The sequence below is a fragment of the Cupressus sempervirens genome, chromosome 2 (assembly GCF_028749045.1).
Source record: "Cupressus sempervirens isolate cs-2001-9-10 chromosome 2, ASM2874904v1, whole genome shotgun sequence".
Taxonomy (NCBI): domain Eukaryota; kingdom Viridiplantae; phylum Streptophyta; class Pinopsida; order Cupressales; family Cupressaceae; genus Cupressus; species Cupressus sempervirens.
The window spans coordinates 68,279,879-68,305,380 of NC_143119.1; positions in this window are offsets into that span (position 1 = coordinate 68,279,879).

Consider the following 25,502-nt stretch of genomic DNA (forward strand, 5'->3'; position numbering starts at 1 on the left):
TAAAAGAGATGTTCAAAATTTTAGTGTGCAACTTTTTCTAATTCAGATAGAGCAAGTGTGGGCTTTCTATGCTTCTCAAAGGTCTGATGGATTGTACCATTTGAACAGTTAAAGACTCAGTTGCTATAAGTGCTCTTGCTCTATCTATTTCATGATTGGCAGCGCATGGTTAAAAGAGAAGCAAATCTCACGCAGTCAACAACAAAACCATTGATGAAGATTAGGCCGTAGCAGATGGGGTCATCTAGCTCCAAGTCCACGCATTTAGGGGATCATAAAAAAGTAAAGGGGGTGTTGAACAAAGGATGAGTTAGCTGGGAAATTTCCCACACATGCACATATTAAGGAAATCAACGTAGGGTGTGAACAAAGCAACAGGTACGAACCATAATCTACCATTAATAGAGGAATGCCAAATCATCCTATGCATGAAGGTCAAAGCCAGATGTCATTGGTTGTGGGAAGAGAGAATTATATTATTTTGGTTCACATCAAAAGTGTGGAGGCTAAAGAGTGGACATTCATGTGTAGAAAGTAAACCGTAGTCAAGGGAAATATCCCACATTGCCTATGCAGAAAGAGTTTTACAGTGTAAATACAATTCCACGCCAAACACTTGATGTCTTAAAAGAAAGTGCCTTTTGAAGGAAAAGCTTGTGCTTGAGGGCCCCAGTTGATGAGATGAAGATGATGTCAGGGAGATATAAGTATAATTTTATGTGAAGATCCAGGCATGATGACATGGTACTCAAATTGGAGATGCAACAAAATTGTGACATGTCTCCTGATCGAGCGAGTGTCGCTATCTCACCAACCAAAAATGCTTGCTAGTTAACCATGGTGACATAGCGAGAATAGAGGTGATGATGACACATGGCAGGGAGTCGTGGCAAGAGATGATGTGGCAAGATTGCAACATAAATAGGGAGATCACGACACATGGAAAATCTAACGGTAGTCGCTATCTTGCAATGGGAAAGCTGCACAAGAATTACCATAGTGAGATAGTGATGTTGACATGACATTGATGTGGCACTGTGATGGTTAGAGCAAGTCAAAGGTTGACAAGTGGTATTGTCTAATTATCCGAAGGGTATAAAGGGAGATTTTTATTTTAAAAACATTCCCATGTGTGCACGTTGAGTCAAATTTGAAAATTTTGATTTTAGTTGTTAAATATTCTATAGTTCAAACTATAGATTATTTTTAATTTTTAAATTTTGGCATTTTAATGTGCCAACCTATGAGCAAAGGTATGAACTTCAAAAGGCCATATCAATGGCTATTTTTAACCAAATTGGGCAATCCAATATACCACTAGAACTGGGAAGAGCTAAATTTTTCAAATCTGAGGTCAATTTTTGTAGAGGTACTTACCAGTTCATGCTATAGGTCATTTTGAAAAATTTGGGGTATTGGCAGCAGAATAGGCAAAACTCATCGTTGATCATTAAGAGTGGTTAAAGGGTAGATGTGGAGGCTTGTTGAATCCTAGGCATGGTGGAAAACTAATCCAAAAAATTTATTTTGCCTTTGAGGTCTTATAACTAATTTTTGCCTTTCACTTTGAGTTGGAATTCGAAATCAAAAGTAAGTTACCTTTCCAAATCAAAATATCTGAGATTCTTTTTGCCTCTGAAAGAAAAAATGATGAGATTTAATTTTCAGTTACAGAGAGAAGGTAGAGAGAGGTTTTTTCTGCTTCTTGGAAGAAATTTTGAAGGGACACTTGTCACCTCCTGATTAGATCTGAGATTCTCTTCTTCTTCCTATATGTATCTTTTTCTTTCTCTTTGTAAGCATTCTAATTTTTTGTGACTAAGAAACTAGTAGGTTCCAGTTCTAGGAAGAAAATTTGCACATTACTATGAGACCATATTCTGGTTCTAGTTTTGATGTGTTTCCTTGACTGTGATACCATACTTCAGCTTAATTCTTTCATGTGAACAATATTAGTGCAGATAATATCTAGGAAGTTTTGATATGTTATGTATTTTTCATGTTTCAATTTTATGCATCTGAATGTATAGTTTTAAGGAAATGAATACATATGAATAGTAATTTCACTAATTTCCTTTTGGTTCTTGTCTCCTATCTCAGCAATCTGTAAGTCTTATGTGGTTTTGGAACAAAGATCTGAGATCCATTTGCATCCCTTTTAGGTTGTATGTTTGATGTATTTCGTTATTGGACCAAAGGGCCAAGTAAAATGCTTGATATGTTTAACAAGGTTGTTGGTTACTTGAGAGGGATATTTTTTGAAAATGAGATCTAAATGAACATTGATGTTTGAATCATAAGGTGATTAGATGGATCTAATGTTTGGGTATACAAGATATGTCCCAATGTCAAAGATTTATGTTTTAAATTCATGGGATTGCCCAATGGATTAGGCACTGATCAGTTATAGGATCACTTGTTATACTTCTACATATTTGAGGATTTGTTGAACCTCAACATCAATAATCAAATGCTTTTCCCCTTTGATGTTGAAGAGCTATAATAGAATGCCCTCACTCAACTTATGAGGTTCCTAGATCTGCATTTAGCTACTATAGATTGATGTTATTTCATGAGTTATCAAGAGAAATAAGGGTTTTATCTGCTTCATATTAGACTCAGTGTATGCTTTGACAGTTGGTACCATATAAAGAATCTATAGGTATACCAAGCTAGGTTTTGCAGAGCTTGAAGTGCAGAAGGAGTTTTTCCTTATAGTTGGCCCAGGTTCTTGGTGAAGTGTGTCCCTTATTGGAGATAGATGCACATAGATGCATTCTTGCCTTGCATACTTGGTTGTTCAAACACTGTTAAATGAGGAGCCAACAAAATAGCAACTCTGTTGGGGACTTGTATTGAATTTGAACGGTAGACAAACCTTGAGAATTTTAAGAAGATTCAATACATCAGAAAAGTGTTTCTACAATGGTGGGGTTGTGAGGTGTTTTCCATATCCTTGCTGAAATTCATGCACCCCAGTAAGTTTTATCCCTGGACAGTAGTATGTTGTGAAAATGGATGAAAATTGTGTGCTATGACTGTTATAGGTCTATCATCAATCAATTTAGTCTTTGTAAGTGCTATTGAGAAAGTTTAGAGCCAAGAATTCATTTATAAAGTGTATTTTTCTTTCAAGGTGTTAATGATCTACAAGTTTCTCCAACATTCAAGGTCTGGTACAGATTTGTCAAGTGACAAATTATGTTTTATTTCTCACAAAGTGTGAGTGGCGACTCTCAAATCTCTATACCAATTTGTACGTAGTTGATTTCATTCGAAAATTTTGTAGGACATTTAGTTGTATGGGAAGATCTGAACTTTTTGATAGTTTCTTGAAAATAAATTTTAAATTCTTGATTAGTTTTTTAAAGTGTCATTGTAATTTGTTGTTATGAGAAAGTGAGTTGTAAAAAAGTGAATCACAACAGTGATCTCTTTATCCTCTTGTAAGGAGGTGGCAGCTCTACAAAGTTTCAACCAATGGTGTAAAAGGATTCTCAGTCTTGCACCTGTGCCAAATTAGGAGATCGAAGTTCAGCATTAACACTCAAGGCATTTTGATTTTCATGTTTCTTTTCATGAAGGTGAAGTGTTTAAAAGGGTTGCCTCTATTCAGTGGTTTTTAGCACTAGGATAAAGAGGTAGAAATTTCAATCTCAAAATCGATTCAGATTGCAGATCTGATAATACTCTGTCAAACTATGAAGAGGTACATGAAAATTTGTTTATGTTGTATGGAAAGCTTCATAGTCAGGTCATTTCTTCTATCTGAAGGAATGTGGGAAGTGTAGATGACTTAGATGTAATTTAGATTTACATGCAATTCAAGTTGGAAATCTTAGAGCTTCCCATTTCCACAAGACCCAGTGAATTATCATGGTCTTTTGTGTTCTTATTAGTCTTCATGCTTGATTTAGTACATTGGACAATGAAAGCAAGATTTGAAAAGATCCACTACTTTGAGAGAGTATTTAGAGAATGTGAAGGTTATTTAGAAAAGAATGGTTACTATATTGTTGAAATTGAAAATGTTAATAGTCATAGTGAAAGTGATGAGTCGTATAACAATATGTTTGAGAATGAAAAGGGTTATAACAGTAGTCCTAAAATATCTTCCTGCAACTAAGTTGAATGTAGTGATGCATGTAATGTCTAGATGTGGTGTAGGGAAGAGGATATGTATTGTGAAAGTACTACTAATTGTTCAATTTTTTTAACTAATGGTGTTACTATTATAATCTCTTCAGATTATCTAGGAAATAATTGCAATTGAGATGAAGAAGTTTGTAAAAGAGATATGTTGAATACTAATGAGGTCTCAACCTTGTTACAACATGAGTTTGAAAGGTATCTATCAATGTGTGATTCAAATTCACCTTTATTAGTGTGTGCATCTTGTAAGGATGATGTAACGTATGATGTATACCCCTATGTTGGTTATCCTACATATCAACATTGTTATTTTTTTTTAAGACTTTCAGCATAAGCATGAAGATTTGTTTGAAGAAATGAAGATCAGTAGAGATGTATTTACTACTATCATGAGTGATGTTAAATCAGATCTATGTTATAGAGATGATAACAAGAGGTTTTTGATATCTTTTGATTCTGATTTAACATTTAATGAAGAAATTCCTATGATTGATGTTACTAATGATGATGTGAGATCAGTTGGTTTTTTATCTGATCCAGATGGAGTATATGATAGTAATCTGTAGTTACTTGAGATGATATTTGATGATTCATGCAGTAAATTGAATACCAAAAATGGTACACATGAATCTATAGTTAAATCTTCTCTATAGGTTAGTGAGTTATATGCTAATGAGTTTGACACATTCACAAGTATCTCTAGCAATTTGTTTGATAAGAATATTGACGCCAATAGACTTCCTGCTGATGAGAATTTTAATGAAGATTCTTTTCATATGTTTGATGAACCTTTGTTTGAAGACTATGATGATAATTTTTCAATAATTTTCAGATCTGATTCAGTATGTGATGACATGATACATGAAGTTGATTCAGATCCACTGTATTCTTTGAAGCTGGAGGCACAAGGTGAGTTGCAAGCCTTTAATACATGCAACTTGGTGAATGATGTAGAATATGAGGTCTTTGTGTTTTTGATCAGCATGCATTCATCATTGAGCCATTTTGTGAAGTCCTATTTTGAGCATTTACCAAATTTGTATTTTACCCTGTGTCAAACAGGGACAAGAGGTTGTGTTTGCAAGTCAATATCTTGCACCGAGAAACATTATATGATAGACCGATTTAAGAGTATCTAGTGTCCATACCTGAGAGCCTATGTTTTAGATTTTGAGTCATTTTGAGTTTGTTTGACTACGTTTTGAATCCCTCAAAGTTGATCTTTTAAATTTTTCATGCTAATGCACATTGCATATAATCCTAGGAAGCCCTATTTGATAGGTTGTGGCTTTTGACTAGTTGACCCAAATGTTGAAATTCCTATTGCATTGCAATATAGATGTAAGAGACTTGTTTTATTTCAAGTTTCAAGTTATGAAAAATCTATTTGATAAGTTTTCAAATGTGATTCCAAATGGAATTCTATCTTTTACTGGTGTCTTAAAGTGCAGATTGATTGGAACCCCTGTTTGTGATATTATAACTTGAAACACATGATTGGTGGGATTGAATAGATTGTACCACTATTTTGTCCACAAAAAATACTCCAAGTGTGTTAGTATTAAATTCATGATGAATTTGTTTGCACACTTTTCTAGGTCATTTCTATTTGCCAAAATTGATTTCTATCATTGTTCCCAATTTCCAAAATCCAAGTAGTCCAGTTTGAACGCTCGCCATTTGCACCCTTTTATTCATCACAAGCACAAATCGTAGATTCATATTTTCCTCATGACAGAGAATCAATGCCCCAAATTTCATTTTTGTAAATGTTTGCCCAGTTTTCCAAGCCAAATCCAAAACCAATTTTTTGTTTTCTAACATGTTTTCTATAGGTATTTCTGAGTGAGCAACTTTGATGGTCAATATCTTTTGACCCCGAATTCATCATGAGATGAGGCTCGATGGGGTGAAAGTATGCAGAACAAAGATTTAGTGTGCCACTTTTTAGGGCCTGGTCAGAGGTTTGGATCAGTTTTCAAAAGCAGTCAACAGACTTCCTGACATCAAATTGACACTTACAAGAAAGTAATAAATTAGATTTTTTAGTGATCAGTTAGTGATAAAATGTGATTCTAATTTGTTAAGGATGATCAATAGATTAATTTGATGGTTGAGGTGTTTGGAAATGAAATTTTTTTAGCTGAACCCATTTTGCGATCCGACTAATTGTTGCAGAATGATGGATTGATTTGAAGTCTGATAGGTATAACAGAGGCTGGTGAAATTGAGGATGTGTTGTATACAGTGGAGAATGCAAATGGCTATGAAATTGAGGAAGATATTCTCTTTCAAGAGGATAATATAGATCTAGACAATTGGGATCTGGGAGATATACTAAAAGAAATAGAGAAGTGTGGCAATAGCATGAATATAGACATTGCGGAGCAAGTACAAGAACTAGGAAACAACATAGATATGGGACCAGATGTAGAAGAAACAAATAGCAATAAAGAGAAAAAAGATTTATTCAATGAATTTGAAAGTGAATGGTTTAATAAAGAGCTACGAACCTTATGTAGGAATGCTTCCAAAGCATTTTGATGAGTGGGGACTGATTAGCGATCAATTGAATTCATTCAAACACTTTATGACTCAAGGTTTACAAAAGATGTTTGATGATCTTCGTATGTTTGATGTAGAACGAGATCATAAAAAAATGAGATCATCATCTTACTTGAAATCATAAAAGCAGAACACTCAGCCACTAAGAAGGAGAATCCATGAAGCATTAAAGAGAGCATCCTCATGCAAAGGAAAGAGTGGAGACCTCACCAATGAGCTAGGCCACACCAAGAAAAGTCAATGCATCAAAATAAGAGGGTATACACACATCAAAATCATGCATGGAAAATAAAATGGATGTTGAAAATTTTACTATCCAACTTTTTCTAATTCATATAGAGCAAGTGTGGGCTTTCTGTGCTTCTTAGAGGTCTGATGGATTGTACCACTGGAACAGTTAAAGATGCACCTGTTATTTGTGCTCTTGCTCTATCTACTTCACAATTGGTAGCACATGGTTAAAACAGAAGAAAACCTCATGCAGTCAACACCAAAAATATTGATGAAGATTAGGCTGTAGTAGATGGGGGTATCTAGCTCCAAGTCCATGCATTCAAGGGACAATAAACTAGTAAAGGGAGCGTTGAACAAAGGAGGAGTCAGCTGGGAAATTTTGCATGCATGCACATATTAAGGGAATCAATGCAGGGTGTGAACAAAGCACCAAGCATGAACTAGAATCTACCATTAACAGAGGAATGCCAAGTTATCCCGTGCATGAAGGTTAAAGCCAGATGTCATTGCCTATGGGCAGAGAGAATTATATTTTTTTTTTTTGCATTAGAAGCATGGAAGCTAAAGAGTGGGCATTCATGCATAGAAAGTAAACTACAATCAAGGGAAATATCCCACATTGCCTAAGCGGAAAGAGTTTTATAGTGTAAATACAGTTCCACGCCAAACACTTGATGTCTTAAAAGAAATTTCCTTTTGAAGGAAAAGCTTGTGCTTGAGGTCCCCAGTTGATGAGATGAAGATGATGTTAGTGAGATATAAGTATAATTTTATGTGAAGATCTAGGCGTGATGACATGGCACTCAGACTGGAGATGCAACAAAATTGTTACACGTGTCCTGATTGAGTGGGTATCGATATCTCGCCAACCAAAAGTGCTTGCTACATAACCATGGTGACATAGTGAGGATAGAGGTGACAACAACATGTAGCAGGGGGTCCCAGCATGAGATGATGCGGCAAGATCGCAACATAAACGAGGAGATCGCAACACATGGAAAATCTAACAGTACTCGCTATCTCATGATGGGAAAGTTGCACAAGAATTACCATAGCGAGATAGTGATGCTGACATGGCACTGATGTGGCATTGATGATGTGGCACTGTGATGGTTAGAGCAAGTTAGAGGTTGACAAATGGCATTTTCTGATTATCCGAAGGGTATAAAGGGAGATTTTTATTTTAAAAATATTCTCATGTGTGCACTTTGAGTCAAATTTGAAAATTTTGATTTTAGTTGTTAAACATTCTATAGTTTAAACTATAGCTTAATTTTAATTTTTCAATTTTGGTATTTTAATGTGCCAACCTGTGAGTAGATGTATGAACTTCAAATGGCCATATCAGGGGCAATTTTTAACCAAATTGGGCAATCCAATATACCACCAAAATTGGGAAGAGCTGAATTTTTTAAATCTAAGGTTGGTTTTTCTACAAGTACTTACCAGTTCATGCTATAGTTCATTTTGTGAAATTTGGGGTATTGGCAGTAGAATAGGCAAAACTCATCATTGATCATTAAGAGTGGTTAAAAGGCAGATGTGGAGGCTTGTTGAATCTTGGGTATGGTTGAAAACTAATCCAAAAAATTTATTTTTCCTTTGAGGTCTTATAACTGATTTTCACCTTTCACTTTGAGTTAGAATTTCACATCAAAAGTTAGTTACCTTTCCAAATCAAAATATCTGAGATTCTTTATGCCTCTGAGAGCAAAAATGATGAGATTTGATTTTTAGTTATAGAGAGAAGGTAGAGAGAGTCTTTTTCTACTTCTTGGAAGGAATTTTGAAGGGACGCTTGTCATCTCCTGATCAAATATGAGATTCTCTTCTTCTTCCTATATCTATCTTTTTCTTTCTCTTTGTAAGGGTTCAAGTTTTTTGTGACTGAGAAACTAGTAGGTTCCAATTCTGGGAAGAAAATTTGCACATTACTATGAGACCATATTCTAGTTTCAATTTTGATGTGTTTCCTTGACTGTGATTCCATACTTTAGCATAATTATTTCATGTGAACAATAGTAGTGCAGATAATATAGGAAGTTCTGATATGTTAGGTGTTTTTCATGTTTCAATTTTATGCATCTAAATGTATAGTTTCGAGGAAATGAATACATATGAACAATAATTTCACTAGTTTCATTTTGGTTCTTGTCTCTTGTCTCAGCAATCTATAAGTCTTATGTGGTTTTGGAACAAAGATCTAAGACCCATTTGCATCCTTTTTAGGTTGTATGTTTGATGTATTTTGCAGTTGGACCAAAGGGCCAAGTAAAATGCTTGATATGTTTAACAAGGTTACTAGTTACGTGAAAGGGATATTTTGTGAGAATGAGATTTGAATGAACACTGCTGTCTGAATCATAACGTGATTAGATAGATCTGATGTCACAGATGTATGTTTTGAATTCATGGGATTGCCCAATGGATTAGGCACTGATTAGTTATAAGATCACTTGTTATACTTCTGCATATTTTAGGATTTGTTGAAACTCAACATCAATAATCAAACGCTTTTCCCCTTTCATGTTGAAGAGCTATAATAGAATGCCCTAACTCATCTTATGAGGTTCCTAGATCTGCATTTATCTGCTGTAGATTGATGTTATTTCATGAGTTATCAGGGGAAATAAGGGTTTTATCTGCTTGATATTAGATTTAGTGTATGCTTTGACAGCTAGTACCATATAAAGAATATATAGGTATACCTACCTAGGTTTTGTAGAGCCTAAAGTGCAGAAGGAGTGCAGCCTTATAGTTGGTTGAGGTTCTTGGTGAAGTGCATTCATTATTGGAGATAGCTTCCCATAGACGCATTCTTGCCTTGCATACTTGGTTGTTCAAACACTGTTAAATCAGGAGCCAACAAAAAGGAAACTCTGTTGGGGACTTGAATTGAATCTGAATGGTAGACAAACCTTGAGAACTTGAAGAAGATACAATAAATCAGAAAAGTGTTGCTACAATAGTGGGGTTGTGAGATGTTTTCCATATCCTTGCTGAAATTCATACACCCCAGTAAGTTTTATCCCTGGACAGTAGTATGTTGTGAAAATGGATGAAAATTGTGTGCTATGACTGTTATAGGTCTATCTTCAATCAATTTAGTCTTTGTAAGTGCTATTGAGAAATTTTAGAGCCAAGAATTCATTTATAAAGTGTATTTTCTTTTTAAGGTGTTAATAATCTGCAAGTTTCTCCAACATTGAAGGTCTGGTAGAGATTTGTCAAGTGACAAATTATGTTTTATTTCTCGCAAAGTGTGAGTGGAAACTCTCAAATCTCTATACTAGTTTGTTCCTAGTTGATTTCATTCCAAAATTTTTAAGGACTTTTAGTTATATAGGCAGATATGAAGTTTTTGATAGTTTCTTGAAAAGGAATTTTAAATTCTTGATGAGTTTTTTAAAGTGACGTTGTAATCTGCTATTATAAGACACTGAGTTGTAAAAGAGTGAATCATAGCAGTGATCTCTTTATCCTCTTGTAAGGAGGTGGTAGCTCTACAAATTTTCAACCAGAGGTGTAAAAGGATTCTCAATCTTGCACCTGTGCCAAATTAGCAGATCGAAGTTTAGCATTAACACTTGAGGTATTTTTATTTTCATGTTTCTTTCCATGAAGGTCAAGTGTTTAAAAGGGTTGCCTCTATTCAGTTTTTTTTAGCACTAGCATAAAGAGGTAGAAATTTCATTCTCAAAATGGATTTAGATTGTAGATCTGATAATACTCTGTCAAGCTATGAAGAGGTACATGAAAATTTGTTTATGTTGTATGGAAAGCTTCATAGTCAAGTCATTTCTTCTATCTGAAGGAACGTGGGAAGTGTAGATGACTTAGATGCAATTCAGATTTACATGCAATTGAAGTTGGAAATCTTAGAGCTTCCCATTTCTGCAAGACCCAGTGAATTATCATGGGCTTTTGTGTTCTTATTAGTCTTCATGCTTGATTCAGTACATTGGACAACGAAAGCAAGATTTGAAAAGATCCAATACTTTGAGAGAGTATTTGGAGAATGTGAAGGTTATTTAGAAAAGAATGGTTACTGTATTGTTTAAATTGAAAATGTTAATAGTCATAGTGAAAGTGATGAGTCCTATGACAATATGTTTGAGAATGAAAAGGGTTATAACATTAGTCTTGAAATATCTTCCTGTAATGAAGTTGAATGTAGCGATGCATCTAATGTCCAGATGTGGTGTAGGGAAGAGGATATGTATTGTGAAAGGAATACTAATTGTTCAAATTTTATGACTAATGAAGTTACTATTATAAGCTCTTCAGATTATCTGGGAAATAATTGCAATCGAGATGAAGAAGTTTGTAAAAGAGATCTGTTGAATACTAATGAGGTCTCAGCCTTGTTACAACATGAGTTTGAAAGGTATCTATGAATGTGTGATTCAACTTCACCTTTATTAGTGTGTGCATCTCGTAAGGATGATGTAACGTATGATGTATACCCCTATGTTGGTTCTCCTACATATTGACATTGTTATTTTTTTGAAGACTTTCAGCATAAGCATGAAGATTTGTTTGAAGAAATGAAGACCAGTAGAGATGTATTTACTACTGTCATGAGTGATGTTAAATCAGATCTATGTTATAGAGATGATAACAAGAGGTTGTTGATATCTTTTGATTTTGATTTAACATTTAATGAAGAAATTCTTGTGATTGATGTTACTATTGATGATGTGAGATCAGTTGGTTTTTTATCTGATCCAGATGGAGTATATGATAGTAATCTGTAGTTACTTGAGGTGAGATTTGATGATTCATGCAGTAAAGTGAATACCAATAATGGTACACATGAATCTATAGTTAAATCTTCTCTACAGGTTGGTGAGTCTTATGCTAATGACTTTGACACATTCATAAGTATCTCTAGCAATTTGTTTGATAAGAATATTGATGCCAGTAGACTTCTTGCTGATGAGAATTTTAATGAAGATTCTTTTCATATGTTTGATGAACCTTTGTTTGAAGACTATGATGATAATTTTTCAATAAGTTTCAGATCTGATTCGGTATGTGATGACATGATACATGAAGTTGATTCAGATCCATTGTATTTTTTGAAGCTGGAGGCACAAGGTGAGTTGCAAGCCTTTAATACATGCAAGTTGGTGAATAATGTAGAATATGAAGTCTTTGTGTTTCTGATCAGTGTGCATGAATCATTCTTGGATTTTGGTTCTTTGTCCAGTTTGTATAATTCTGAGCATGCTGATTTGTTCTCTCATAATGAGCATGAAGTAAAGGGTAATTCTAATATATGTATGCATTATGAGAATGAAAGTGTGAATTCAATTTTGCCGAGTGTTTTTCTTCAAAGTAATAATTTGATTGGTGGAATTGATTCGAAAGAGAGTTTCAGTTTGTCTCAAGAGGATGTAAATGAAAATTAGGTGTATGATAGAGGTAATGAGTTCTAAAACTTTTTGGTGGCCTAGCAGCATCGTTTGTACATAGTTAGAGTAGTTTCCCTATTTTCAATAAAGCTGAGAGAGAAGTTTTTCTGTTCAAATGTGTGGTTTGCTTCCTCCAGTGATCTAAATCCTTTCAATGCCTACAAGGGACATGCATCTGCAGATAGAGCCACTATTGGCACTCAAAATTGTAGCCCAATTTTTGAGTACATTTGAAAAAATCAAGCCTTTAAACGCTTTTAAAATGTATATGTACCTCATTGTACCTGATTGTACCTTTGAGCCATTAAGGTGTTTAATGTTTCTAACACCCTCCATCCAGTGAGTTTAAGTGTTTTATGATGATAAATTGACACTCTGAGCCATTTCGTGAAGTCCTATTTTGAGCATTTACTAAATTTGCATTTTACCCTATGTCAAACAAGGACAAGAGGTTGTGTTTGCAAGTCAATATCTTGCACCCAGAAACATTATATGATAGACTGCTTTAAGAGTATCTAGTGTCCATACCTAAGAGCCTATGTTTTAGATTTTGAGTCATTTCAAGTTTGTTTGACTAGGTTTTGAATCCCTCAAAGTTGATCTTTTAAATTTGTCATGGTGATGCACATTGCATATAATTCTAGGAAGCCCTATTTGAAAGGTTGTGACTTTTGAGTAGTTGACCCAAATATTGAAATTCCTATTGCGTTGCAATATAGATGTCAAAGACTTGTTATGTTTCAAGTTTCAAGTTATGAAAAATCCATTTGATCAGTTTTCAAATGTGATTCCAAACGAAATTTCTATCTTTTATTGGTGTCTTAAAGTGCAGATTGATTGGAACCCCTGTTTGTGATATTATAACTTGAAACCCATGATTGGTGGGATCGAATGGATTGTACCAATGTGTTGTCCACAAAAAATACTCCAAGTGTGTTAGTTTTGAATTCATGATAAATTCGTTTGCACACTTTTTTAGGTCATTTCTGTTTGGCAAAATTGATTTCTGTTATTGTTCCCAATTTGCAAAATCCAAGTAGCCCAGTTTGAACACTGGCCATTTGTGCCTAGCTATTCATCACAAGCCCAAGTCATAGATTCATATTTTCCTCATGACAGAGAATCAATGCCCCCGATTTCATTTTCGCAGATGTCTGTTTGCCTAGTTTTCCAAGCCAAATCCAAAACCAATTTTTTGTTTTCTAACATGTTTTTTGCAGGTATTTTTGAGTGAGTAACTTTGATGGTCAATATCTTTTGACCTCGAATTCGTCATGAGATGAGATTCGATGGGGTGAAAGTATGCAAAACAAAGATTTAGTGTACCACTTTTTGGCTTCAAATTGACAATTACAAGAAAGAAATAAATTAAATTTTTTAGTGATCAGTTAGTGATCAAATATGATTCTAATTTGTTAAGGATGATTAGTAGATTAATTTAATGGTTTAGGTGTTTGGAAAAGAATTTTTTTTAGCTAGACCCATTTTGCGATCCGACTAATTGCTGTAGAATGATGGACTGATTTGAAGTCTGATAGGTATAACAGAGGTTGGTGAAATTAAGGATGTGATGTATAGAGTGGAGAATGAAAATGGCTATGAAATTGAGGAAGATATTCTCTTTCGAGAGGATAATATAGATCCAGACAATTGGGATCTGGGAGATAGAATAAAAGAAATAGAGAAGTGTGGCAATAGCATGAATATAGACAATGCAGAGCAAGTACAAGAACTAGGAAACAACATAGATATGGGACCAGATGGAGAAGAAACAAATAGCAATAAAGAGAAACAAGATTTATTCAATCAATTTGAAAGTGAATGGTTTAATAAAGAGCTATGAACCTTATGTAGGAATGCTTCCAAAGCATTTTGATGAGTGGGGAATGATTAGCCATCAATTGAATTCATTCAACCACTTTATGACTCAAGGTTTGCAAAAGATGTTTGATGATCTTGGTATGTTTGATGTAGAACCAGATCATAAAAAAATAAGATCATCATCTTACTTGAAATCATAAATGTAGAACACTCAGCCGCTAAGAAGGAGAATCCACCCAGCATTAAAGAGAGCATCCTCATGCAAATGAAATAGTAGAGACCTCACCAATGAGCTAGGCCATGCCAAGAAAAGTCAACGCATTGAAATAAGAAGGTAGACCCACGTCAAAATCAGGCCGGGCAAATAAAAGGGATGTTCAAAATTTTACTGTGCAATGTTTCCTAATTCATATAGAGCAAGTGTGGGCTTTCTGTGCTTCTCGGAGGTCCAACATGGATTGTACCATTTGAATAGTTAAACATGCACTTGCAATTAGTGCTCTTGCTCTATCTACTTCATGATTGACAACGCATGGTTAAAATAGAAGCAAACCTCATGTAGTCAACACCAAAACCATTGATGAAGATTAGGCTATAGTAGATGGGGGGCATCTAGCTCCAAGTCCATGCATTCAGGGGAGAATAAACTAGTAAAGGGGGCGTTGAACAAAGGAGGAGTCAACTGGGAAATTTCCCATGCATGCACATATTAAGGGAATCAATGCAGGTTGTGAACAAAGCAACAGGAACGAACTAGAATCTACCATTAATAGAGGAATGCCAAGTTATCTCGTGCATGAAGGTCAAAGCCAGATATCATTGCCTATGGATAGAGAGAATTATATCATTTTTTCACATCAAAAACCATGGATGCTAAAGAGTGGGCATTCATGTGTAGAAAGTAAACTACAGTCAAGGGAAATATCCCACATTGCCTAAGCAAAAAGAGTTTTATAGTGTAAATACAATTCCACACCAAACACTTGATGTCTTAAAAGAAATTGCCTTTTGAAGGCAAAGCTCACGCTTGAGGGCCCCAGTTGATGAGATGAAGATGATGTCCATGAGATATAAGTATAATTTTATGTGAAGATCTAGGCGTAATGACATGGCACTTAGACTGGAGATGCAACAAAATTGTGATACGTGTCCTGAACGAGTGGGTGTCGATATCTCGCCAACCGAAAGTGCTTGCTAGTTAACCATGGTGACATAGCGAGGATAGAGGTGACAACAACATGTGGTAGGGGGTCCCAGCATGAGATGATGTGACAAGATCGCAACATAAACGAGGAGATCGCGACACGTGGAAAATCTAACAGTACTCCCTATCTCGTGATGGGATAGTTGCACAAGAATTACCATAGCGAGATAGCAATGCTTACATGGTACTAATGTGGCATCGATGTTGTGGCACTGTGATGGTCAGAGCAAGTCAGAGGTTGACAAATGACATTGTCTGATTATTCGGAGGGTATAAAGGGAGATTTTTATTTTAAAAATATTCCCATGTGTGCACGTTGAGTCAAATTTGAAAATTTTGATTTTAGTTGTTAAATAATCTATAGTTTAAACAATAGATTATTTTTAATTTTTCAATTTTGGTATTTTAATGTGCCAACCTATGAGAAGATCTATGAACTTCAAAAGGCCATATCAGGGGCAATTTTTTACCAAATTGGGCAATCCAATATACCACCGAAACTGGGAAGAGCTGAATTTTTTAAATCTGAGGTTGGTTTTTGCACAGGTACTTACCAGTTCATGCTATAGTTAATTTTGTGAAATTTGGGGTATTGGCAGAAAAATAGGAAAAACTCATCATTAATCATTAAGAGTGGTTAAAAGGCATATGTGGAGGGTTGTTGAATCTTGGGTATGGTGGAAAACTAATCCAAAAATTTTATTTTTCCTTTGAGGTCTTATAACTAATTTTCACCTTTCACTTTGAGTTAGAATTTCACATCAAAAGTCAGTTACCTTTCCAAATCAAAATATCTGAGATTCTTTATGCCTCTGAGAGCAAAAATGATGAGATTTGATTTTTAGTTATAGAGAGAAGGTAGAGAGAGTCTTTTTCTGCTTCTTGGAAGGAATTTTGAAGGGACACTTGTCATGTCCCGATGAAATCCGAGATTCCCTTCTTCTTCCTATATCTATCTTTTTCTTTCTCTTTGTAAGGGTTCCAATTTTTCGTGATTGAGAAACTACTAGGTTCCAATTCTAGGAAGAAAATTTGCACATTAATGTGAGACCATATTCTAGTTCCAATTTTGATGTGTTTCCTTGACTGTGATTCCATACTTCAGCATAATTCTTTCATGTGAATAGTAGTAGTGCAGATAATATAGGAAGTTCTAATATGTTAGGTGTTTTTCATGTTTCAATTTTATGCATCTAAATGTATAGTTTCAAGAAAATGAATACATATGAACAGTAATTTCACTTGTTACATTTTTGTTCTTGTCTCTTGTCTCAGCAATCTATAAGTCTTATGTGGTTTTGGAACAAAGATCTGAGACCCATTTGCATCCTTTTTAGGTTGTATGTTTGATGTATTTTGTAGTTGGACCAAAGGGCCAAGTAAAATGCTTGATATATTTAACAAGATTACTGGTTACTTGAAAGGGATATTTTATGAGAATGAGATCTGAATGAACACTAATGTCTAAATCATAAGGTGATTAGATAGATCTGATGTCACGGATCTATGTTTTGAGTTCATGGGATTGCCCAATGGATTAGGCACTGATTAGTTATATAATAACTTGTTATACTTCTGCTTATTTTAGGATTTGTTGAAACTAAACATCAATAATCAAACGCTTTTCCCCTTTCATGTTGAAGAGCTATAATAGAATGCCCTAACTCAGCTTATGAAGCTCCTAGATCTGCATTTAGTTTCTATAGATTGATGTTATTTCATGAGTTATCAGGGGAAATAAGGGTTTTATCTGCTTCATATTAGATTCAGTGTATGCTTTGACAGTTGGTACCATATAAAGAATCTATAGGTATACCTACCTAGGTTTTGCAGAGCCTGAAGTGCAGAAGGAGTGTAGCCTTATAGTTGGCCTAGATTCTTGGTGAAGTGTGTCCATTATTGGAGATAGCTTCCCATAGATGCATTCTTGCCTTGCATACTTGGTTGTTCAAAAACTGTTAAATCAGGAGCCAACATACACTAAGGCATGCATTTGTAATAATGTAATGATGTAGATTCAAGTGCAAGAAGATAAGGTGCCCTTGGAGGTAGCCCACCTTCAAGAGCTTCTTTATCAATGGGACAATGCCCCTTGTATTTCTGCCAAGGTTCCTACAAATTCTTCAATTGATACCTTGATGCATAGAGGCGGCTAGCAGAGTCATAATTCTTTAGTATGCCACTCACACACACCACATTCGTAGGCTTCCCATCAACACTCTCCTAGTGGTGGAACTAGTGGGTGGAGGCACCACTCAATTTCTCCACCCTATGGTGGCATTGGTTGGTCCTTGGTTCCTCCTTCTAGCCCTCGATGAGTGGTTTCTAGGAAAGTGGCCTTTTAACTTGGAATTGGCTATCTCACCTCCATAGCCTAATCCAAAGAATGTTGACCAAGCCTCTGATGCTGCAGATGATGACTGGACTATTCCCAACCTACTTACCAATCCCAAGGATGACTAACGATTTCATGATCAGGATGAACCAGCCCCATTAGTTGGTGTTGCTTTAGCTACCTAAGGTTTGGTTTATATGTTTTATTGTTTATGAATAGCTTTTGAATTCTAGTTTGGCCCTGTCAACTCTTGTAGGGTGATCTTGTATCTCCTAGCCCTTTTTTGTGAATCGTAATCTTAGTATATTATTTTTCAATAGAAAAGGACTATTCATCAAAAAATAAAATTAAAATAATAAAAAAATTGTAAATAATGAAAGAATCAACTTGACCTTATATTACAATGAATTATACTAGATACTATGATGGAAGTCTAATCTGATGTAGAGAACATAAGGATAACACAATGAATGCCTAGAAAACTAAGACTAGAACCCCTTTCTAAGAGATTCAAGTGATATAATATGCCCAAATTGAGGGATAACATGCAAATATGGCTAATTTAAATTGTTAAATGGTGATAAATATTTTTATGTTTGTGGCTTTTCCTTCCATTTCCTATAAATCTATTGTTTGAAGAACCTAAGCATTAAATCAAAGGCTTGCTAGAGTGTTGCCTACACACAAAACAACAACAACATCAACCAATAATGGTTAGAAATTCCTTATGGGAAAGGTTTTCTATTATTCACATATAAACTATGAAACCCTAAATAAAAAAGCAATCACTGGTGTAATATGAAGGAATATATACCAAAGTTAGATGTAGATTGTGAATCATGGTCAACAATGACTATTCTACTTTGAATATTAATAGTGATTCTCTCACCACCATTTCATGCCCATAGAAAAATCTCCTCATCACAGAAATCTAGTATTTCCTATTAAATTCAAAGAGCAAGAGAAGATGATACAACCGAATCAAAATTATAATGTTTTCCTTGAATTAGAAAATCAAATGAAGATGACAGATAACTAAGTTTAGATCTGTAGAACTTTCCAATTCGAGATTTATGATGTATTCCTTCATATGATTGAAGTGCATTTATATTTTTTGAGAAGAATGATTAGCAAGAAATGTGTCCTTCCTTGCAGTGAACATGAAATAATCTCAAATTCATTTTTATGTGGAGAATACAATTCAAAATTAGGGGAAATTGCCCTACCTTGATTATTATCTATTTACCCAACTTAATTTAGGAGGATTTAGTCATTTCAAGTTACAAAGAGAATTGGGTTATAGTGGAGATAGAAACCATTTATGTAAAGAAGCAAAAGCAATGTCAACTTGTGAGGTTTTTAATTGTTGGTGAAAATAATCATCCGTGTAAATTCTTTTCAAGATTTGACTTTTGAGATTGTGATCAAGTTTTATGTCAATATACGAAGCTACTAAGAAATACCACCTCCAATTTTCTATTGCTGGACTACGATGTCTATGAACGAGGATAATACATTTAATGTCAACATGAGTATATTAAAGAACTAAAAAATAAAATATTTTTCTAATTTTATATCCAATTATTATCATTTCATATATCTTTGTGATCTATAGTCCTTTTTTATTATTAAACTAATATACTTGTTACATATTCACAATAAATGGGGTCAAAAGATACAAGATCACCCTACTAAAATTCACATGGTAGAAACTAGAAGCAACAACTGTTCACAAAAAAAACATATGAACAAATACCTTAGGCCACAAGAGTAGGGGTAGCTAAAGGAGGATCATCATGATCATTATAACCCTATGAATCCCTAGGATTGGTAGGTAGACTAAGAATACTCTATCCATCAACAACATCTTCATCAACACATTTCTCTTTATCTTTCTCCTCTGCCTATGGTAGAGAAATTTCCAAATCTAGGTAGGGGAAAGACCACTTGGAGTCACTAGAGCCAAGAGGAGCAATAGAAGGGGGAGCCAGTAGAACTAAAGAGCACCAAGAACCATGATGAGCCAAGGAAGCCAAGCAATAATGCCAACTAGTATTGTCACTAGGAGAGCAGTGGTGGGAAGCCTAAAAGTGCATCATATGCAAACAATGACCAAAAGAACTATGACCCTAATGATGGCCCATTGACGAGATATCCTTGGGGAATCGCCCAGAGGAATCATGTTCCAAGAAAAGGGTTCTAGCCTAAAAGGCTTAAAAAAATCATGTATCTAATGCAAATAATTTTGAGCATGCTTACAAAACTATAAAATATACCAAATTGATTTAGGATTCCACAAAAAGTACACCAAAGATTAGGAACACTAAGTTGTTTGAGTTGTGGCCCAAGGTGAAGCCCTTGAAAAAATAGGCATGATGAAAAATGGGAAATCTTAGGCTTAGGGATAGCATCCCAAATAGTATCAAATCAAACCCTCCAACGATGAGGAGAAGACTGAAGATGTCATCATTGGTTGAGGGGATCAACCATAGGGAGATGGGGAAAAGGAAATTGATACCCTAAGTTGGGCTTGTATCTAGTGAAGGGTGTGGAAGGATACCACTTCTAGTCTTTCCAACAAGGTCTTAGGGAATAGATTTCAAATGTGTAAAGCAAATTATCGAGAATGGCAGAGAGCAACAAATCAAAAGTTTGTCAATCTAGATGAGCAAGATGGATACTAGCACCTTGTGTCTTAGCTAGTGGAATACCTTGAATGGAAAATAGTGGAGACCAACAAAGGATTTTCTAGTTCAAAGAATGCCCATCATGAAACCCATTTCCATCCCAATGAAGCCATGGCCTCATAGCTTAACAATCTTTTCAAATGCTCTTGATAACAAAAGAGCCTCAAATATGAATAAGTTCCAACATAATGAGCAAGGTCTGAAGACCAATCCCCTTCCACATAGGCCTATTGACAAGAAATCTAGAAGAGATATAGTGTCAAACCAAAACTTTTCAAGATTCATCAACTATGAGAGCACAAATAATACACTTAGCACAAAGACCAAGCCCTTGCTTCTATGTGGATATAAGGTCAAGAGCTCTAGACTCTTTAGGGAGACAACAAAAATCCCAGACAACCTTGTGAAAGCCATGATGATCAGAACTAGAAGCCTAAAGAAAGTCATGAAGCAAGAATTCTAGCTTACGTTAGGAGGCTTTGAAGGGAGCCCAACAAGAGGAGTAATACACATGTGTAGGAGTTAGCACCTTCAAGAAAATCTAGAATTTCCTCACAAGAGAGAGGGGCTTGGTAAGGCAATAGTCAAGATTTTTCTCAATTTTCATGAGCACAACAATCCACAAATCCACTAAAGAATCTTGAAAGGAAAATGGGATGCCCTAAAAGTGGAAGATCTCCCTATGAGTGACACAATTCTACTCAAATTGAGGAATCCAAGGCAGAGCTAGAAGAAAGGATTATTTGTAACAAAGGGTCTTATGCCATTGAATAACCAAACAAGAAGCTTGACAAAAGGTACCCAAGCATTGCAAGGCATTAATGATATTATCTTTTTCTTCCAAATGAGTGAGAAATGAGTTATCAAAAAAGTGAATATTGACATGTTGGGAAAAAGACTTAGGCTAGGAAACACCATGCACAAAACCAAAAGAAACAGAGTGGGGAAGTAGGCAGCCAAAACCTTTAGCAGGAGCACATACAAAGCTAAAGCCAAAGGGAAACCTTGATGGATAGATTAAAAAAGACCAAAGGCTTTAGATTGAGAGTTTTTGATGGTAATAGAAGCATTATAATAACCAAAAAGCATCTCCACAGCATGGAGAAAATTATGGGTGAAACCCTAAGCCTAGAGAATAGACAAAATGAAGGGCCATTCAATTCAATCATAAACTTTGGAAAAATCAATTTTCAAAAGTAGAGTCTATTGGTTAGACTTATGAGCCCACTCCATGCCTTCTTAGATTATAATGATGTTTTCATGAATAGATCTAGAATTGATAAAACTAGTTTTCTTAGGTCACGCAATTAAGCAAAGAAGATGCCAAATCCTTGAGAGCTAAGCCCTTAGCAATGATCTTGTATGACACATTAAGCAAGGTGATGGGCAGGCAGTTGCAAATGTCCTTAGGATAAAAGTATGAATTTAATGTTTCCTTTATTAATAATGGATCCAAGACTCTTAGTATGATATGATTCAAGATAAACTATGTGTAGGTTTGGGCCAATAGACTCCCAAAATTGTTTGTAAAATTTACAAGGAAACTTGTCACACCCAAGGGCCTTGTCATCTGTGAAAGAAAGACAACTTCCTTGAGGTCCTTGACTATGAGGAGTTGCTATTAAAAATCCTATTGCTTGACCACTAAGCAGTTTTGAGTATCAAATTTTTTATTTGAGAGTTTCCTCATGAGCAACCAAATTTTCATGCAAAGCAAAAACATTTTTGTAATGGTACACAAAAGCTTGCAGGATATCAAGATGATTGGAAAGAATAGTATATGTCTATTTAATATTTTTAATCCCAATGTTGGTATGATGAGATATAAGAGCTTGGAAGAATTCTTTAGAAGCTTTGTTGCCAATCTACAACCAATTGACAAAAGCCTTGATTTGGGCACCCCTAGCAATGTAGTTATCAGCAATTAGTTTCTCATGACGAAGCTTGGTAAGATGGACTTCCAAGTCTAAATCAAATGGGTTAAGGGAAAGAGCTTTAGAAGCCTTCCTGAGAGCTTTGGTATTAGCTTCATAAGATCATTTTTTCAATATAGCCAATTTTTGCCAATAGATGTGAATAAATCTAGTGGTTTTGGTAATGGCATCATTCTTCCATTGAATCCAACCTAATTAAGGGTGAGGCCTTGGCTCTAGGTTCTAGACAAGAAGAATGTGAGAAAAAGTAAAAGCATGCACCAACATTGATGTGTTAAGGAAAAATTGCATTCTGATAGATTGTTGGACAATAGTTTGCAAAGAAATGGTAAACTAAATGGGATAGTGGTCTAACAACATCACATCTGCTAAAGGAATTATAAGTAACTCTTGATAGTCAAAAAAGGTAAAAAATGATTATGTAGTAATCATGGCATGATTGAGATGTTTTAATATATGGTCTGAGCTAGCTCTAAAGTTAGATCATGTGTGCCAAACTCCACTCTACTAACGACAATTAGCATTGGGCTCAAAAAGGCCCAATTTATTGTGCATAAAGTACCATGTTTCTCTTTCCTCAACTATCCAAAAAAAATAAAAAGTACCTTCTAGAAGCCAACTCAACCATATTAAAATGACCCCACATAACGCAAGTAGCTAGGGGAAAGTTTTCATCCATCCAACACCAAAGTTGAGATCATTTCATGAGATCATTGGGAGCATAAACACTAACTATTCCAAAGGAATGATTATTGATAGAAAGAAAAATTGAAATAATTTTGTGCATGGGATCAGAACCACACAAAATGATAATAGAAGTAAGACAAGGTGAAAGAAGAGTAACTACACTACCTCTACCAACTTTTTGTTGAGAAGAAAACGTAATATTATCCAAACAAATGACATGATAGGAAGAAGAAAGCATGAAACCAAATATTTTTATGTCTTTTATACAAAGGAAATCTAGATTACCAAGTCTAAGAGAAGTATCTTGAACATAACACTTTCTAGAGAGGTTAGGAAGACCTTGCACATTCCATGATAAAAAATTCATGAAAACTCTTACATATCTATCTTGTTCTTGGGTGAGGACTAGCTATTTTACAAGAAGGTTGTAATTTGGTTAGAATTGGATGGAAATCCTTCAAGAGTAATGCACCACCACTTCTCTTCTATTTTCTTAGAATGCCTAGGTGGATTGGGAGAATGTGGCAAAGTCTCTGTCTCAATGGAGGACACAATGAGTGAAGAGTAAACCACAACAAGAGTGGTAGTGCTCATAGCCACCTTGATCCATGAAGGAGGTTTTGAAATGTATGAAATGAAAGGAATTGATTCCTATGAAATTGTCATTGACCTTACAATGATTGGGGTTTGTCATCCATTCTGCATAGGAGGGTTGGAAGCTGATCCTACATTCAACTATTTGAGGGCCAAGAAATCCTAGCCTTTGTGACCAATAGTGCTCCACCCCTCTCGCTTTTTTTTCCTTCCACTATCTTAATAGGAGCATCCTTGGGAAGGTGTTTAACCCTAGGCACTACCAAAAGGTAAGCCTAATCTCATGTTTTGCCAACTAACACCTATAATAGGCATTTGGAATGTTTAAAAAATGTACCTTTTGAGAGAAGGTGTGGGAACGAACCTAAATCTCCATAGAATTCTTTAGATCCTTGGAGATATGAACCTCAATCCAAATGCTTTCCTAAGGGTGAGCATTGAAAAAATTATCATGTTCCTTATTAACAAATTCTCCAAGAGTGTTGGCAATGGACCATTGAATGACCAACAAGATAGGGGAGACCAAGAAACTCACCCAAAATAAGAACCCTACTCTTTTTTTCATCAGATATTGTAAAGTCTTGAGAATGCCTTTGAAACACAAGCAAGGAGGAATGAATTTAAAAAGGGCCATTGCCAAAGACTGCAGTGGTCTAGGATGGGTTAGCAAAGAGGAATAAAATTTTTTTGGTAAGGTTTACACAGCTTCAATGTAGACTCTGTTGAAGTCCAACTCTTGGTAATCCACAAAATACCCTATCAAAGTATGTTGTTCTAACCATTCACATGCAACATCAATTTCTTCTAGAGGAAGAATAATATCAAGATTACCTAATGGAAGATGATCATAATTAACTTGCAAGGATATTTGTTCAATGGAGGTGACATGACTTCTATGGAGGCAAAATGGCTATTTGAAGTAGTAGTGCGAGCACCAATATCAACAATTGGGTCATAGTTGGCTAGGGCCATTAGAAACTATCCCTAGAGAATCTCACACTAAATGTAGTTCGGTAGATGGTAGACTAAGGAGGAAATCTTAGATAGAGAGTTGTATGAAAGAGATGCATAAAACCCTCTCATATAAAGTATACTATGCTTTCATTTAAATATTTTTCAAACATATCATCTAATAATTAAATAGCATATTTTTAATTTTACAACAAACTATTATTTGAGCTCATCATTATTTAAAAATTAACTTTTCTTTTCTATTTATTTTAATTATATTATTGATAAAATAAATTGAATTATTGTTTGTTTGATAAATCTTGAAATCATCGTATTATTAGACAAGTGCAAGTCTTGCATTGGTTTCATGTTCCAATTAGGTATGCATAGAAGATGGCTCATTTATAGACCAATCATTAAGATAAAAGAAAAAAGAACTTCACTCAAAAATTGAGAACAAAAAATAAAAAAATCAATATGACTGCTAAGACCGAGAGAATTTTTTTCTAGAATGATAACTAATGGAGAACCAGACCTAACTTTAAACTATGTTTAACTTCTCACAATCTTCATGCTTTTTATGAAAGCTCAAAAACCTTAAATAATTATGATATGCTATAGCTACTAGGAAAACTAAGAAAATATGCTAATTAGAAACCCAATACAAAGGAAGAAAAATTAAGCTTCTATGAAAACTTCTAACACATGTAGCCCACTAGTTTGAAATGTGATTGTATCTATGCCCCTCTATTTCACTATTGAGTCCTCTACACACTCTACTAGTAATTTTTCCTCTTTATGATCAATACCAAGAGTAAAAAAAAAAGCTTATGATTCCACCAAGCTACAAGATCTGCATTTACAAGGCCTACTGTAATCAATACCCATAAGACCTATAATAGAATAAATAGTGTTTCAACT